Source organism: Mytilus trossulus, chromosome 1 (assembly GCF_036588685.1).
Source record: "Mytilus trossulus isolate FHL-02 chromosome 1, PNRI_Mtr1.1.1.hap1, whole genome shotgun sequence".
Classification (NCBI taxonomy): domain Eukaryota; kingdom Metazoa; phylum Mollusca; class Bivalvia; order Mytilida; family Mytilidae; genus Mytilus; species Mytilus trossulus.
In genome coordinates, this window is record NC_086373.1 from 92103928 (window position 1) to 92121600 (window position 17673).

The 17673-nt window shown below is 31.5% G+C and overlaps 1 protein-coding gene across 11 annotated transcripts in view; it reads left to right on the forward strand.

Annotated features, from left to right (window-relative positions):
- Nucleotides 1-17673, forward strand: part of LOC134690659 (serine-aspartate repeat-containing protein F-like) — an 89438-nt gene that overhangs the window by 21315 nt on the left and 50450 nt on the right. For 8 of the 11 annotated variants that reach the window (XM_063550675.1, XM_063550693.1, XM_063550652.1 and 5 more), the window contains one exon: nucleotides 11944-12051. The exons of 2 other annotated variants lie outside the window; for them this stretch is intronic. The gene's annotated coding sequence lies outside the window, so the exon portion shown is untranslated. Of the gene's footprint in view, nucleotides 1-11943; nucleotides 12052-17044; nucleotides 17219-17673 lie in introns of all 11 variants that reach the window. One more of the 11 variants, XM_063550659.1, reaches the window with a different exon arrangement.

The following is a 17673-nucleotide window of genomic DNA, read 5'->3' on the forward strand; positions in this document are numbered from 1 at the left end:
TTAATCTTTAGGATCTTGAAATCAGGAATTTGTTTACTGTACATGTATTAGGGAAATTTTGAAAACAAGTAGATAGATGTGACCTTCATTTCAATTGAAAATATGCACACTTTTGTTTTGTGCAATCTTTGTAAGATAAAGAATATCACAGTTGCTTTTATTGGTCTCACCTTGATATTGTGTAATTACCTATAATAATCAGCAATTTGCTTTTGGTTTTGGATAATATTTTAATAAAACTACTTAAAGATAGTTGGGTAACAATTACAGAACTGTAGAAGCATGCTTATGGAAATAAAGTGAGTCCAAATTAACCCTGACTTTTGTTTGGACATTAGTTAATACCATTAATCCCTTGCTGAAGTCAATTGATATTGTTTGGAGTATAGCTATTAGAAAGTTTTATTTACAATTTATTTTAGTATTGAAGTTTCCAATCACTCTGCAAGGGGATTCCACCAAAAACAAATTGCTTCATGTTTTATCAATTAACACAACTATTCTTTTGACTTTCTGTAAGTCCATTTATACATTTTCTTTTTGCAACATTTAACATTTTACATCTCAAAGGGTTTAGGAAGACTAACAAAATTAATTCAGCAAACAGATTTAAGTAGCAAAGATCCACATTTCTCTTATCTTCAAACCTCAAAAGAATTTTAAGTAAATTTTCAAAGCGAGATAAATTTATATAAAACAACAAAAATATGTTTAGTTTTAATGACCACAGGGGTTGATTTCACTTCAAACACAAAAAACCTTTTTTGAAATTTGTTTGAAATTTATTTTTGAAGGATTTAATAAATATCTTTTCATCATATGAGTAATTGTGTTTTAAAAAGTCTTTTGATGAAAGAAAAACAAGAAATATTGGTTAAATTAATGTAATATACTAATAGTAAAAAGACATGATGAAAGAAGTTAATTTTTGTCTGTTAGTTATAATGCATTTTTTTCTAGAAATTTAGAAGATCAATTTGAAGAGGAGAAAGGTCATTAGAAACATTTTACACAATGTTTCAGTTTAAATGTTAATGCTGTATCTACTATAAGGTAGCAATGCTAACAACTAGGAGTCCATTTTAAATGTTGTCTGAATGAGATCACATACTTTGTTGGTTTGCTGTCTAATTGTCTCATACCCCCATTTTCTGTATTGAATTTCCCAAGAAAGCCATTTGTTTTTATGCCCCAATTATGAGCATTATGTTTTCTGGTCCATTTGTCCGTACGTTCATCTGTTGGTCTGTCTGTTGGTCTGTCTGTCCTGCTTCAGGTTAAAGTTTTTGGTCAAGGTAGTTTTTAATGAAGTTGAAGTCCAATCAACTTGAAACTTAGTACACATGTTCCCTATGATATAATCTTTCTAATTTTAATGCCAAATTAGAGATTTTCCCCCATTTTCATGGTCCACTGAACATAGAAAATTATAGTATAGATAGGGCATCTGTGTACTGGGGACACATACTTGTTTACATTTACCAATATCCATGCTTTACAAAGTGTGAGGTGATACAAATGTATCAGGTTGCTCATTGACAATTGTGTGAATGTCAACAAATAGTCCATTTGCCAATTACTGATTTGACTCCATTATTTATACACATTTTTTAAACAGATTACTTCCCTTTGTGAATCGTAGAACATGATGAAATCAAAGTGATGTAGTGGTAGTTTAATTAATTTTTCATTAATTTTTCATGAAAAATAATTTCTGATGTCAAAAGTATTTAGCTTAACAACAAATTGATGTAACTGAAAAATTTGATCAGTCACATTACGCACAGGTAAATTTGATCTTTCTGCTAGCTCTCCATTGTAAATGAAAATTAATGTCCCTCTAAGGGAGGCAACTAAAAAAGGGATTTCTAATAACAGGGTCAATTCAGGGAACTGACAAAAAGCCTATTGATGGAAAACTAGACATTTTCCTTCATATGTGAAGAATTTATGTTATGCATCATTGACTTAATTCGTTTTACATGTCCCTGTATTCCTCGAGGGTTACCACCGTCAAGCAGTCATCCAGGTTTCCAGGATATTATAATTTTCAAAACTTTTTTTTATCATGTCATGCACTTAAATTACAACTTAGCCTGTACATATTTTAACAAATTTTCATGCAACTGATCAAACCAAGTTAGTTTTCATCCAGAGATATTTTACTGATTAAGATGTCTGATCTCAATTAAGGTGATCTACCTTTCTCTCAGTCAAGGGTGACCTGAAGAAGATCAACACTAATGACATGTGTCTGGATGTGTTCAGTTGAGGTGACATGTCATTCTGTGAACAGATATATGTTAAGTTTAGTATTTGAGTCTGGGTACACAGCAGGGTGTAACTTACATATTTTCTTCCTTTATATGGTGGCTTTTGGGCTGTTTTCTGCTCATTGGTATGGTTGTTGGCTCTTTCACACATTCCCTGATCTCAATTTTGAATTCCCCTGCAGTTAACAGCAATTGAAGAAATAAATAAATTGAGTTCCCACCACTATTAGTTGTGCACCTCCATATTCATTTTTAATCAAGTTGACTTATGGCTATCCATGCCTTTTTACATATGGGAAAAGCTGTCCACACAAATCACTGGCAGTTTACATTGGAAACTTAGAAAAATTAAATTAAGCTTTATCACATATGAAGTTTTATAGAGGTCAGATTTTTTTATTTATATTTGCTATCCTTGGTACTTCAGACAGATGGGAACAGGGGAGACATCTGTTTTTATGTTAAAAGCAAACTTAAATGCTGTTGATGGCAGATCTTTGATTTCTATTTCTATTGAATTTATTTTACAAATGTTCTAGGATCAGTGCCATTTAGAAACACTTGACATATTGAACAGACATATGTTTATTGTTGATTAAAGGTATGTTGACCTCTGATTGTCTTTTGATTATTTGTGTAGTTGATTGCAGTCTCATTGACACAAATTTGCTAAACTTTGGAATAAGTTAAATCACCACCATTACCTAATTCAAGTTGAATTCTGTATCAGTTACTTGTGTAAGTGGTAACTGTAATTGCTTAATCCCCTGATTTTAGTTGTATTCAGTGTCAGTTACTTGCAGTAGTGGTATCTGTATTCAGAAATAATATCATCACTTGATTCTAGTTCTATTATGTGCCAGTTACTCTTGCTAATGATATCTGTTATCACATCACCTGATTCAAGCTGTATTCAGCACCAGTTACCTTTGTTCATGGTATCTGTTATCCCATCACCTGATACTAGTTCTATTCAGTACCAGTTACCTTTGTTCATGGTATCTGTTGTCACATCACCTGATTCTAGTTCTATTCAGCACCAGTTACCTTTGTTCATGGTATCTGTTATCACATCACCTGATTCTAGTTCTATTCAGTACCAGTTACCCTTGTTCATGGTATCTGTTATCACATAACCTGATTCTAGTTCTATTCAGCACCATTTACCCTTGTTCATGGTATCTGTTGTCACATCACCTGATTATAGTTCTATTCAGTACCATTTACCCTTGTTCATGGTATCTGTTGTCACATCATCTGATTCTAGTTCTATTCAGCACCAGTTACCTTTGTTCATGGTATCTGTTATCACATCACCTGATTCTAGTTCTATTCAGTACCAGTTAACCTTGTTCATGGTATCTGTTGTCACATCACCTAATTCTAGTTCTATTCAGTACCAGTTACCCTTGTTCATGGTATCTGTTATCACATCACCTAATTCTAGTTCTATTCAGTACCAGTTATCCTGGTTCATGGTATCTGTTATCACATCACCTGATTATAGTTCTATTCAGTACCAGTTACCCTTGTTCATGGTATCTGTTGTCACATCACCTGGTTCTAGTTCTATTCAGCACCAGTTACCCTTGTTCATGGTATCTGTTATCACATCACCTAATTATAGTTCTTTTCAGAACCAGTTAACCTTGTTCATGGTATCTGTTGTCACATCACCTGGTTCTAGTTCTATTCAGTACCAGTTACCCTTGTTTGTGGTATCTGTTATCACATCACCTGATTATAGTTCTATTCAGTACCAGTTAACCTTGTTCATGGTATCTGTTGTCACATCACCTGATACTAGTTCTATTCAGTACCAGTTACCCTTGTTCATGGTATCTGTTATCCCATCACCTGATACTAGTTCTATTCAGCACCTGAGTTACCCTGGTTCTTGGTATCTGTTATCACATCACCTGATTCTAGTTCTATTCAGTACCAATTACCATTGTTCATGGTATCTGTTTTCACATCACCTGATATTAGTTCTATTCAGCACCAGTTACCCTTGTTCATGGATATCTGTTATCACATCACCTGATTCTAGTTCTATTCAGTACCAGTTACCTTTGTTCATGGTATCTGTTATCACATCATCTGATTATAGTTCTATTCAGTACCATTTACCCTTGTTCATGGTATCTGTTGTCACATCACCTGATTCTAGTTCTTTTCAGCACCAGTTACCTTTGTTCATGGTATCTGTTATCACATCACCTGATTCTAGTTCTATTCAGTACCAGTTACCCTGGTTCTTGGTATCTGTTATCACATCACCTAATTCTAGTTCTATTCAGTACCAGTTAACCTTGTTCATGGTATCTGTTGTCACATCACCTAATTCTAGTTCTATTCAGTACCAATTACCCTTGTTCATGGTATCTGTTGTCACATCACCTAATTCTAGTTCTATTCAGTACCAGTTACCCTTGTTCATGGATATCTGTTATCACATCACCTAATTCTAGTTCTATTCAGTACCAGTTACCCTTATTCATGGTATCTGTTATTGGTCTATTTCTCTAGAATTCTGTGTACAATGTACAGTAACAAAAGTAAACATGAAATAGTTGGCTTTACCTTACCTCCCAAATAAGGAAACATGTCTACATGTATATGTCTAGGGATATATGTTGTCTAGTAAAAGTCATAGGAAATGCCATGATAGTCTAGAACCAGTTCTAAGTCAGGGAAATCCATAGAAACAAAATTCCAAAATGATAAATTGCAAAATGTGTAATTTCCAGCATTTTTTATATGATTTTCTTTTTTCTTTGTTTAGGACACAGCTGGAGAAACTCAAGCTTTAATTTTGTGTTTTCTGAACTGTCATAATTTTAGTTGAATGATTGTGCTGGGATGGTTTAAATTCAAATCAACATTAGTAATTGGATTTCTCAAGAAATTTATAAACCATAATATTCTGTTTGGATGGAAGTCAAATTTATTGCAGAAGCAATATTCTGCTGGGATGAAATTCAAAATAAATACTCTATTGTAAAATTTATTGTCCACTAATTTAGGTAATTTGAATTTTAAATTTGTTTAAGGATTATTCCGTGGAAAAATGCCATTTTTAGAAATAAAACAAAGGCCATCTGGGCATATTGGTTTGAACTTAAATAACGAGAAAAGACTGGAAGACATTCTAAGGAGATTATAAAGGTATATTTACATCAAGAATTGATGGAATTGTTTTCATGACTAGAAAGCTGTTAGATAGTTTTCCAATAAATTTTCTTTTTACAAATAAATTTAAAAGAAATAATGAATTTGTGAAAAAGTAGAATGATAATAAATCATAGAAGTAAACATTTTATATCTTTACTCATTATTAATATTTTTCAGTTATTTAATTGCTTGCAGTATATTTTGCTACTTGATTTTTTTTTTAAATTCAAGACATATAAGCTTACATTTTGAAAGGTGAAAAAGGTGTTCTCAGAAATTTCAGAAATAATTAAAAAAGATAATACTATTTCAAAGCAAACTTTTCACTGTACAGTGGGCATAGTTAAACAAAGACACAGGCAAACAGAACAACTCAAACAGAAGTATACTCAGAACAAAGACACAGGCAAATAGAACAACTCAAACAGAAGTATACTCAGAACAAAGACACAGGCAAACAGAACAACTCAAACAGAAGTATACTCAGAACAAAGACACAGGCAAACAGAACAACTCAAACAGAAGTATACTCAGAACAAAGACACAGGCAAACAGAACAACTCAAACAGAAGTATACTCAGAACAAAGACACAGGCAAACAGAACAACTCAAACAGATGTATACTCAGAACAAAGACACAGGCAAACAGAACAACTCAAACAGATGTATACTCAGAACAAAGACACAGGCAAACAAAACAACTCAAACAGAAGTATACTCAGAACAAAGACACAGGCAAACAGAACAACTCAAACAGAAGTATACTCAGAAAAAAGACACAGGCAAACAGAACAACTCAAACAGATGTATACTCAGAACAAAGACACAGGCAAACAGAACAACTCAAACAGAAGTATACTCAGAACAAAGACACAGGCAAACAGAACAACTCAAACAGAAGTATACTCAGAACAAACAGACAGGCAAACAGAACAACTCAAACAGAAGTATACTCAGAACAAACAGACAGGCAAACAGAACAACTCAAACAGAAGTATACTCAGAACCATAGACACAGGCAAACAGAACAACTCAAACAGAAGTATACTCAGAACAAACAGACAGGCAAACAGAAAACACAAACAGAATTTTACTCTTAATTGTAGAGGAAAGAGACAGCTACAATCATTAGTTAGGCGAGTCTTCTGCTTGTATACATTATACTTACAAATTGAAACCCTACCTATCTATGCAGATGTAAATCTTAATTACAATGCTTGAGAAAAACATTTATATAACCAATGAAAGCAAGCCAAACAAACCTTGGAACCACATGCATTAGAAAACAGGTCTAACCTGTCCATGTGTACAGAGGTTTAATATTCTGTATGCAATATCATACTACTGGTGCTTCTGATGTCACTATAAGCGACCTGGCATTGAAGTCATAAAACTTTCGAGTTTTTTGTACTCATACTACAAAATCAACCAATCAAAATCTTGAATTTCATGTTAAGAGCATGATTTTTTGTGCTCCAAGCATTGAGAAATGTCTTCTGACTTCAACCTTGCAAGTAACATTCTCAGTCTCAGAAATCAACCTATCAAAATACTGGATTTGGTGTTTTGAGCACAAATTTTGTACTCTTTGAGTACTGAGTAAAATTTTGTGACATAACTACATTTTTTACCTGAACCACAAAAAAGTTTTCTATATGTAACAACACAATGCTCTACTTGTTCAAGATAAGAAATTAGAAAATAAATGACACAAAAAAATAATTACGTAATATTTATGTTGTTTATATTATATAATGCATGCTCACATTCAATTTGTATTGTTATATATGTATTGTATTGTGGAAAAGACTTTATTATTATGGTTAACTCATGTCTTTTTGCTTTGATCTAATAAAATATGCTTAAACTTAAAAAAACTAATTGTGTGCTTTTAAAAATGTGGAATTTAAAATTTTGAAGACAAAAAACATATTTTGAATAACAATATGCCTAACTGTATTTGCTGCATGGAGCCTCTTGTTTTTGTTTGATTAGTAGAGCATGATTTTTAATGAAATCTACAAAATGAAATCTAAAAAATATTTATATTGGCTATTGATATCAGTTAACATACCAAACATTAATTACATTGAAATAATCTTGTAATTTATCTACAAATTCTATGTTCAATATGGATTTTTCAGACTTAAAAGAATGGAAAAAATATTTCCTTTTAAACTTTAGAGGTAGCCAATCCTGAATACTCCAAGATATCGTGCTGATTTTGAAAATTAATTATTCTTCAATTCTATAAAAGCGAACATGGTTGCAAGGATTTGATTGAAGAATGTGTATTTAACTATGAATTAATAAAGAAATCAATATTAAAATCCTGTAATTACAGGTTCAGGTATTTTAAAGGTGATAACTGCAGTGGTAGTGGATGCTAGCTGAATAAATTGCTGAGAAAAAAACCCATGTTTTTTTCAAATTAAAAAAGTAATCTATTTTTTTTCTTCATGCAAATCAGGTGTTTTGTGGGCAATCAAGGTGCTTTTAGTGTTTGTTTTAACCCAAATGAAATTTTAATGATCTGTGTTCAGTGCAACTGATCTTTAACTTTCCTTGTATTTACCATTAAACAAGACAAAGTGAATCGTTTATATTTGTCAGTAGATCTACCCTCCAGATGTATACTACTCTTTTCAATACTCTGACCTTTTTAATGGATGACCCTGTCACAATGTCTAATAGGAATTCAGATTTTTTTTGTAAATCACTGGCAGTAACAAAGAGGGTGAGGTGAATTTGCATAGGGTAGGCCACCACTCGTACAGAGGGACATCTCACACCAAAGGCTGTCTTTATCTTATAATCAAATGCATAGTTATAGATTATAACTGTTTAAATTCTCATAAATATGTTTTCTCTGTATGAATTTTTCTTTTCCTTTGGAGTTTTTTGTTCCTGCTGTCAATGGGGGCATTAAAGTTTACCCTTGACTGTCCGTTCACATTCAGTCCAGCAAATTATCGTTCCTTAGTTTTTTCCTCATTCAAATTTTATGAGACTCATACACATTGCTAAGAACCATAACTTGCAGACAGAGTTCAAATTTGGACAGTGAGTCACTTAGTGTTCTAGAGTTATGCCCCTTTATAACCTTAAATAATTGCATTTTTTTCTCCATACTCTTACTTAACTTTGCCTTATACTTCAGAGGTACAGTCCTTTTATTGCAGTTCTTCAGCTGGTCATAATGGGACTATATTCTGTGATGAATAAAAGGTTTTTACACTTAAAAAGTAGTTCACATCAGTTATGTTTATCAACTTTACATTATTAAATTATTCCCTTCAAAGGCTAATTTCTTTTTTAGATTGAAGTTTAATCCCATGTTTATCTTTGTTGAAATTTTACCATGCATCATTATATAAACAAATGTTTTTATAAAATTTCTTTCTCTTCGTGATTGTATAGCTACTCATAAAATCAGCTTTATATGAACATACACTGGAATCACTGTAAATTTTTCAAAGTTTAGTTTAATCTCTATCCATCGAATATTTGAAGTTGGATGGTTGTAGAAAAGTAAATTGAGTGCTTTCATGAATGAATGTTTTATTGGTTCTGTTTTATGTTGATATGTTGTGATAATAATTGTGGTCAGTGAAGAAATGGTTATGACTTGTGTATGACCAGTATAATAGGCTATCCTGCTGGGAGACATCATGTTTACTCTACAAGACTCAAGTAGCCAGGGATGTTACTTCTTTGTGCAAAAGTTATTAAATATGATTTAGACATATTCAAGAATTAAACCATGTGACAGATTATACATATTGATTAGCTGGACACAATGTGTGGTCCTCTATCAGAAATTTGACCTTTTTTATTGGGATTTATCATTCAAAAAATGTAAATTGAATATGATTTAATTAAATCTAAGATAAGAATTTACAAGGTCATATGCAGAGTTAAAGTCAGTATGGCTGGGTAACACTGTCCTTGATCTGGTCATATCAAACTGCACTTAAGAAGTCTTAACTTATTGTCTAAATACCTGATAGCAAGTGACTCTGTATTTAGGCAGAGGGGCTCGGTGGCTGAGTAGCCTTAAGTAGTTACTACAGTAGCACATCCTTTCATTTGGTCATCTTAGTTTAAGATTTCTTTTCTTTAAAGGGAGACAATCTTTATCTAAGTATTTATGTTATAGTACATACAGAAGGTTGGGGGTTCTCATGTGGATATCTGGCTACCTTTACCTATATAATTTGGACCCTTTATATTGACAAGCAAAGTTAAATACCAACATATCAGCTACAAGTATAACTGAAGGTATTAAGGTTCATGAAAAAAAATGGATTACCTTGATCTAGATTTTATGCTTGATTGCATCTGATATGAAGTTCTGGCAATTTGAATATTTAAGCAGATAAAAGTGGGTTAGAAATGAACATCTTATAGAAAGTCAAGGTAGTCCTTTGAAAAAGTATCAGGCAAACCATTATTCTATGCATGAGCGACTAAATTTAGGTTTGTGTTATATAAAGGTAATATCTAAGTATTAATGTTTCATACAACAGATTAATGGTAAAGACTATCTGATATAGACAACTAGACCAATTTCTTTTCTGAGTAAGCTTATCTTTTAAATTACCTTTTATTTTTGGCATTAAAAACTAAAATATACTAAGAGTTTAATTTTAAGCTTTGAAATAACATACTAAAATTGAAATAAAAAAATTTAGTTTTTAAAAATGTTAATGAATGAATCTTTTTTTCCTCGATGTCTTTATAAAATCAGGAAGCCATTAACACTATCCAAAGGATGCCCAGAAACAAACTATTCATGGTTTATTAAAGAGAAACTGTGAAAGAAGGCATTATTTTCCCATTTTGAAAAAAAGCTATGTCCAGTCATCTGAAGAAATCTAATAATGTTGAAAAATTGGTGTATGGTATTGAGATATTGAATCAACAGTTTGGACAAGTAGATAAACATGAATCTGATTAAGGTCAGACTGATTTAATTAATTTTAATTGACCACATACATAGATTAGATTGGGGGCATACTCCCAATGGAATGTATCAGCATTGGCACAAATTCACCAATATATTACTAAGATATCAAAACTTTTATGTCCAGTTTTGAGGGGTTCTGCTTGGGGGAGAGGATCGCAAAATTAACTGTATTTGAAGTTTGTCACAAACTGTTTACAGTGCAATTTATTATTTGTCAAATAATTTGTACAAAAGTTCCAGTGCTTTTATTTAAGTCTTGTAAAATTGAATACAATATATTGAAAGTTCTTGTATTTAGCATTTTTGAGGTGTTAAAAGATTAGCTGAGGGTTGGAAAAGGGTACAAATCTTGAGGACACTGAGTAAAAGAGGGTAAAAAAGAAGATGAAAGTGAGGAAAAAAAGAAAAAGAGGAATGGATAAACCAGCCGTAATCTTAGATATTATAAGGGGATGTTGAAAGGTGAAAAGGGAGAATTAGTAATACTAACAGAATGGAGGTGGGAAGAAAGCCTCCCCTCAGTTGTCTTATCATTTAGTTTTATTCTTGAATTGTTTACAGTAGTCATTTATTTTTTTCTTTGAAAAGAGAAACATCATGAGAGATATGGTGAAACTTTCCAAGAAAAGTCTTGAATTTTCAGGGCCAATGACTCTTTCATCTGCATTTGTGATGCTAGTCTTATGTATCAGTTGTGTCCCTTGGGTGAAAACTTTTCATGGTATAATTCAAAGCTGTTTGGTATACATTTCATATTACATAAAAGCATTCTATCAAATTTCAAATGATGAGAAAAACCTTTGGGTACCCCAGTACGATTTTCTGGACATGTTGTATCAAAACTTTCATCAATGCAAGCTGGAATTCAGTGTTTATGTAAATAAATCTGCCTCTTCTTTGTTAACTACACTTAATTAGTTAAGAAAATTTGTTAATTACTGTACTTATATCATTGTATATCAATCAGTATTGTGCCAGACTAATTTGTTTGGACACATGGGATGGTCAGTAACAGTACAGTTACTGGTCAAATTTATTTTTACTTGACCTTGGGCCAATTTTTTTCTTTTAAACATGTTTGATAAAAGATGATACAGTTTAACATAAATAATATCTTGTTGTAGGCGGTATTTTCTTTGAGACAAAGATGTAATGCTATCTCAAGCTGCATGTTAAGAAGGTGTTACCTAGTTTATTTGCTTACTTCAATTATTTTAAGAAAAAAAATGACTGCTAGAAACCTCACAAACATCTAGTATAAAAATTGCTAAATTAAAACAATAGAATATGTGGTTCCTTCATATGTACCAATGTATTTGGGGACAGTTTAAACCTCAGAATGACAAAGAATCTTAATTCCTCTACATACTTGAGTATAAAAACTGACCCCACCTATGTCCAGTGTATATACTGGTTAACATATTTGCTCTACTGGTAATGATATTACATATATCAAGGTAGCTGTAGCTGTTGAAACAATATCTGTCCCTAAGTATTTTACAATGTTTTTGCATATTTTTTTTATAGGGAGTTTCTTAAAGCATCATAATCCATGTTACACTGCATCCTTCTTAATGCAAGACAATATTGCTAGTAAGAACTAAAGAAGACTAAAGACCCTTCAAATTTACAAAGGTATGTATTTCTTAAAAGGCTGCAAAGACTACCTCAGAATCACAAAAGAAACAGCTTGTGGTAGACAGATGTCTATACATATTGCCATACATAGTACAAGTGACCATTACAAACAACAGATGTTGTCAACACATTGAGCTCTTCAATGCTAAACAGATTCTAAAAAGACCCATTGGCAGCCTTGGACTGTTTTCACCTCTTTGGTTTGGTTGTTGTCTCATCCAAACATTACCTGTTTTCATTTTCAATTTTATTGTATGAAACACATCACTGAATTTTCTGAAAACATGTGCTTGGCTCAGTATTATTGCATATGCCACTTCAGTAATTGTTTAAGTCATATGACAAAATTCATACATACGTAGACTATTACGTAAGTATTCACAAAGTATTTACGTCTTAGAAACTATTTCTTTAAAATTGACATAAGATTTGACAAAATTATAAAAGAATATTATACTCTGGAAGTCATTTTCATTAATTGTTAGCAACTGTTTGAAGTCAAATTTTCAGTAACTATAATAATAATATTAATTGAAGCTGCATCTAAATGTGAGGACAGTTTTGATTATAAAATGATTATTTTAGAGGCAGTTTCAGTGCATTGTCCTTGTCACACTCAAAAGTCTAAGTGTGTTTGAAGTCGTAATTTGGAGAGGTTGAACTCGTCCAAATCCCTTCTGCCTTTTTCAATGTAAAGAACTCTCAAACACCTCTTCATCTTTCCTTAGGAATGATAAATGGAAGATTTACAAGTAGAGTGTTTCTTTTTATTTTGTTATTGAAAGGACCCCTAAAATTATATTAAAAAGCCATTAACACAACAAAAATCTGAAATGAAACCTATTAAAATCACAACTTGATTATAAGAATTTTGGGGGACATATTGATTGTTTCACAAAAAACATGTGTAATTGTTTTTTCCCCCATTTTTATGGAGTAAAATAAATTAGATTTTTATGTCTCACAAATAAAGTTCTTGACTATTGACGTTTCAAATCAAAATTTGGTAATTTGATTAATAAATAAAAGAGAAGAAATAATTAGTTTTAAGCAAAGTTTGGACAACTTTAATTTGCTTTCATGGTCTAAAAGTAAAGAAATAAAGTTTCAATTAATTAAGTAGAAGTACTCAAGTCTAGACATAAAACAATGTGAATGTCAGGCAGATCTTGAAGAAAATTTTCTAATGGAATCAAGCTTTTCAAGTGTTCAGATTTTAAACTTTAAGAGAATTAGAAGAGGTTTAATTGTTTCTAGCCATTGTTTCCTCTTACGGCAATATCTTTCTCAGCTTTACAGCACTTCAAATGGATTGTGTGATTTCTAGACACAATTAGGAAATGCTAGGTCTTCCATTAAATTACCAGAAGAATTAAAATTGCCTGAAATCGTTAAACAGAGATCAGTTGCCTTTGTGCTCAGGAAAATATTTGTAAGTTTAAAAACAGTCATTTTTTTCTTCATTTTTTAACAAACAGAAAAAGGGTCTAATGAACTCAACATGCAACCTTCAACAATGAATAAATGTCTGCACAATATAGTAAGTTTTAAATAGCCCAGAGCCCAGTAATCCTGTAAGCAAAATTTTCAAAAATCTACCATCAGCACCAACAAAAGACACCACTCATAAGGTTCTTCATAAGGCTCAGTTAAAATAGTTTTTTTAAGTCTTCCCCCTTTAATCTCAACCAGTGGAATAATGAAATGTACAAAGCAGAAAATACAATAAAAAGGAGTAGGAGAAGCATTCTTCAGGTACACACAGAAAAGGAATAGCATTTTATCAAAAATGACTTGTAAATGTACTATGGATTCATTTATTTTTGTGGATCAGTAAGCATTGCATTTTTGTGGACATATAGATTCCATAAATGCAACAAGTGTGTTACGACATTTCTTCATTCGAGACAGTTAAATTTTAATATTTAAAACGCGAGGCTTTGCCAAGTTTTTTAAATAGTTAAAATTAACTGTCGAGAGTGGAGAAATATCATAATACACAAGTTATAGTGGTGGAATCTGTTTCTCTAATGATTTTTATCCTTCTTTTTCAAAGATTTGAAGAAAGTTGTGTACTTTTTATGTGACATCATTAGGCATGGTCGCCTTTTTTCATGACGTCACAATAGGAAATTTCAGAAGAAACAAAGAAAATTTAACGTAACATTAAAATTTCGACCAATCATTTGCTTAAAACAAATTTTTCACTAGAGATTAGAAATATTTTTCTCACACCGGTCAGGAAATGTGAAAATAGCATGAAAATTAGAGAAATTAAATTTCATGGTTTTGCCAAAGTCTGCATACAAGCCTATAGAACAATTGTATTTCTTTGAACATTTGAACTTGTGGTTCATCTTTATCCACAAAATCCACGAAAAATTGATATCCCACAAAAAATAATGAATCCCACAGAAGTTACTGAAAGAATGCAAATTAGTAGATACCACTTTATTTAATAGCTTTTCTTTAAAATGTCATGATAAGCTTTTGCCATCTGTTGTTTTGTCAATTTTAGGACAATTTAATGTCAACTTGGGTGTAATGTTATGGCTAATATTTATTTAGATTGCTGTTTATCATTAATTTTAATGGTTAAAATTGAACATGTAATTCATTAATGAGTTAACTGATGTCATGGCATTTGATGATGTAAACTGATACAGGTCTTTTGTCTTTTCCTACTTTTTAATGCATAGTTCACAGACCTCTAGATCTCCTGCTTGTGACTTTTTATTCTAAAAGAACTACTGTTTAACAAGGTTAACAAAACAAAACCATTGGAAAAGAGGATAAAAAATGACATAAAAATTAGAATTTTAAAAGCTTTTGAATGGTTTACAATTCATCATAACCATTTAGATGTAAAATAGAAACACATCTTCTTCTGTAAATGTGAATATAAATGATAAAAAAAATAAGATTTTAAGTATTTGAAGTATTTTGAAGTATTAAAAAAATCCAAACTGTCAACCTTCATCAAGGTCGTCTAACTGTTTGTACTCCACATTGACAGGACAGATTTTTTTCTCTGTCTGGTCGTACAGCGTCTCCACAATGCCCTTCACACAATTTCTCTTATTAAATGTCTTTTACTTAATTGCTTTCTTCTAATTTCTTTACTTGAAATAAATGGCTTCTTTGTTTGAAAGCAGTTAATTCTAAAGTGGTAATTTAGTATCTCTAGTTAAATAAAGTATTGTGTTTGTGATCTCCCTTGAATGTATACCACACAGAAGCTATCTATTGCTTTACCAATTCTGCGACATTTTGATGAACATCCAACTTGAAATGACTCAAAACAATAAACATCATGTGAAATTTACATGATGCATGCAAAACAATAACTATATAAGTATTGTAATTCACACTGATGGACAGATGAAAAGGGGTTCCTATAGAAACGTGTGTAAGTCAAATTGAAGCTGCTCAATATAAGGTTTGGCAACCTGCCTATCTTTTTTTGAGAAATTAGAGATAAAATTACTAAAGATCAGAGAAGTATTTGCGACATCTTGCATTTGCATATTTCTTTTGTTGGAATAGGTGTGTAGTTTACAATTGTAGCTAAGAATTTGACAGAATAGATGGTGTATATAATGAAACACGACAGCATTGTGGAGATTGGCATCTGTTTTTATTTTCATTTCACAAAACTTTGCAGAATTATAAAGACTTTATGATATTACTATTTATATTAGTATGTCTCACCGGTTGTAATAAAGAGATGAGAGATGTTATACTTTGATTGTCTTAATGCACAAACAGTGGAATTAATGTTAAGACAAAGAAAGTTGGAAGATTTAATTGCTTTAGATTTAACTATGTGACTAATTTAAAAGTACAATTTGAGTAAATAATTAAAATAAGCTGATGAAAAATGAATGATTTAATAGTTATTTAAAAACTTCTGTATGTTAGGGGAAAATGTATTGTTAATTTATATAAGTGCTTTTCAAAAAAAAAGGGAAAGAAGTTGATTTTCCAAAAAATTTCAATAATTTTGAAATTAAGTTGACAATTAAATTAAAGATCAGTTTCCTCTTTACATACCAGGTATCCATATTCATTGAAAACAAAACTTTTATAAGTTTCTATTTTCTGATATCTGATGTCCTTTCAGGAACGATAACTCCTCCTATTTCAAGGTCTATTCTATATTATTACATTATTCATATCTACATGACTTACATTCTTACAGTCAGGCTGTATGACTTACTTTAGTCGTTAACATATTTAAGTTTCCCCTGATGAGTTTGACAAGATTTAAGGGTACATAATAATTGAGAAATATCACTGCCAGGTTATTATTTAGAGGCACATTTCATTCATAAACTGATGTCATCGTTACCTAGTTATGTTGATGAACTGCTTCCTGTACAATTTGAAGATTGATTCCTATATATCAAGTAAACAAACGTTTTTTAAGCCCATCCTTCTCAAATGTAAATGCAGGAAAAAATGTTACACTATGCAAAGTGTCTATACTAATATGTCTCTTGGTTGGCAGCTCTTGTGATTTCTTATTTATACCTTACTAACATTAGGGGATGTACTCTGGTGTTTTGGTTCACTTTGAACAGAATTGTACGTCTGTCGTTGTTTCCTTCCCTAGTTTTAACTTGCCTCAACTAATTGTTATCAAACTTAAAGATGATGCTTATAACCACAACACACAGAGCAAGTTAGAATTTGGGAAGCATCACTTTTAACTTTTAAGAGTTATGCCCCTTTACAAATTTTCTTTTCCATTTTCTGGCTTATGTTTGCCTCAATCAAATGTTATGAAATTGGTACACATATGCCTATTACTACAAAACACAGACCAAGTTCACATTTTGGTAGTGTCACTTTTACTGTTCTTGAGTTATGTCCCTTTATGAAATCCTTTAAGGTGTTGTCAGAGCCATAAGACTATGAAATTCAGTCAGAAAAATTCAAACTACCTTTTTGGTCTCCTTGATATGTGCTTGTCTTTTAAGTTAAACAGGTTTTGGGATTGATCCTGAGGTTGGTCAGTATTGAAATTGGTATTAACTGCTTCATTGCCCACCAGAGTCAGTGCAAAGACATCTTTGAGTCTGAATAAGTTAGCATTTCTTCCTACTGACAGTTACTTACAGTGAGAAAAATCCAACTCTGTTTTTGGTTTAGTAAAAAGCAGGTATGTTTTCTTGTTTTTTTAAATATTGATGTAATATTTGCCACTGGACATAAGTAAACAGCAACCAATTATTCAATATAAAAAAATTATAAAACTCAAATTGAACTGATTTAATGTTACAAATAGTTTGGTCTTAAGATAAATGAACCGCATCCTATTTCAATGGCTTATTAATTATAAGTTTAAATATATTTTGAAATATCCAAAAGTCCCAGTAAATTTTGAAATGCAAAAAAAGAAAGCATTTATAATAATTTCCTGTAAAAATTATTTGTAGAAGTTACATGTATATCTGACAAAGTTATTCAATGATTGATCATTTGGCTCTTGGGAAACTGTAACCCCCTATTATCAGTGCATTGCTATCACTAGTGAACTCAGTAACTTCATCTGAATGAAGGGAAATAACTCAGTCAGTACACACAAAAAACAACACTTTCAATCTTTAAAATTGA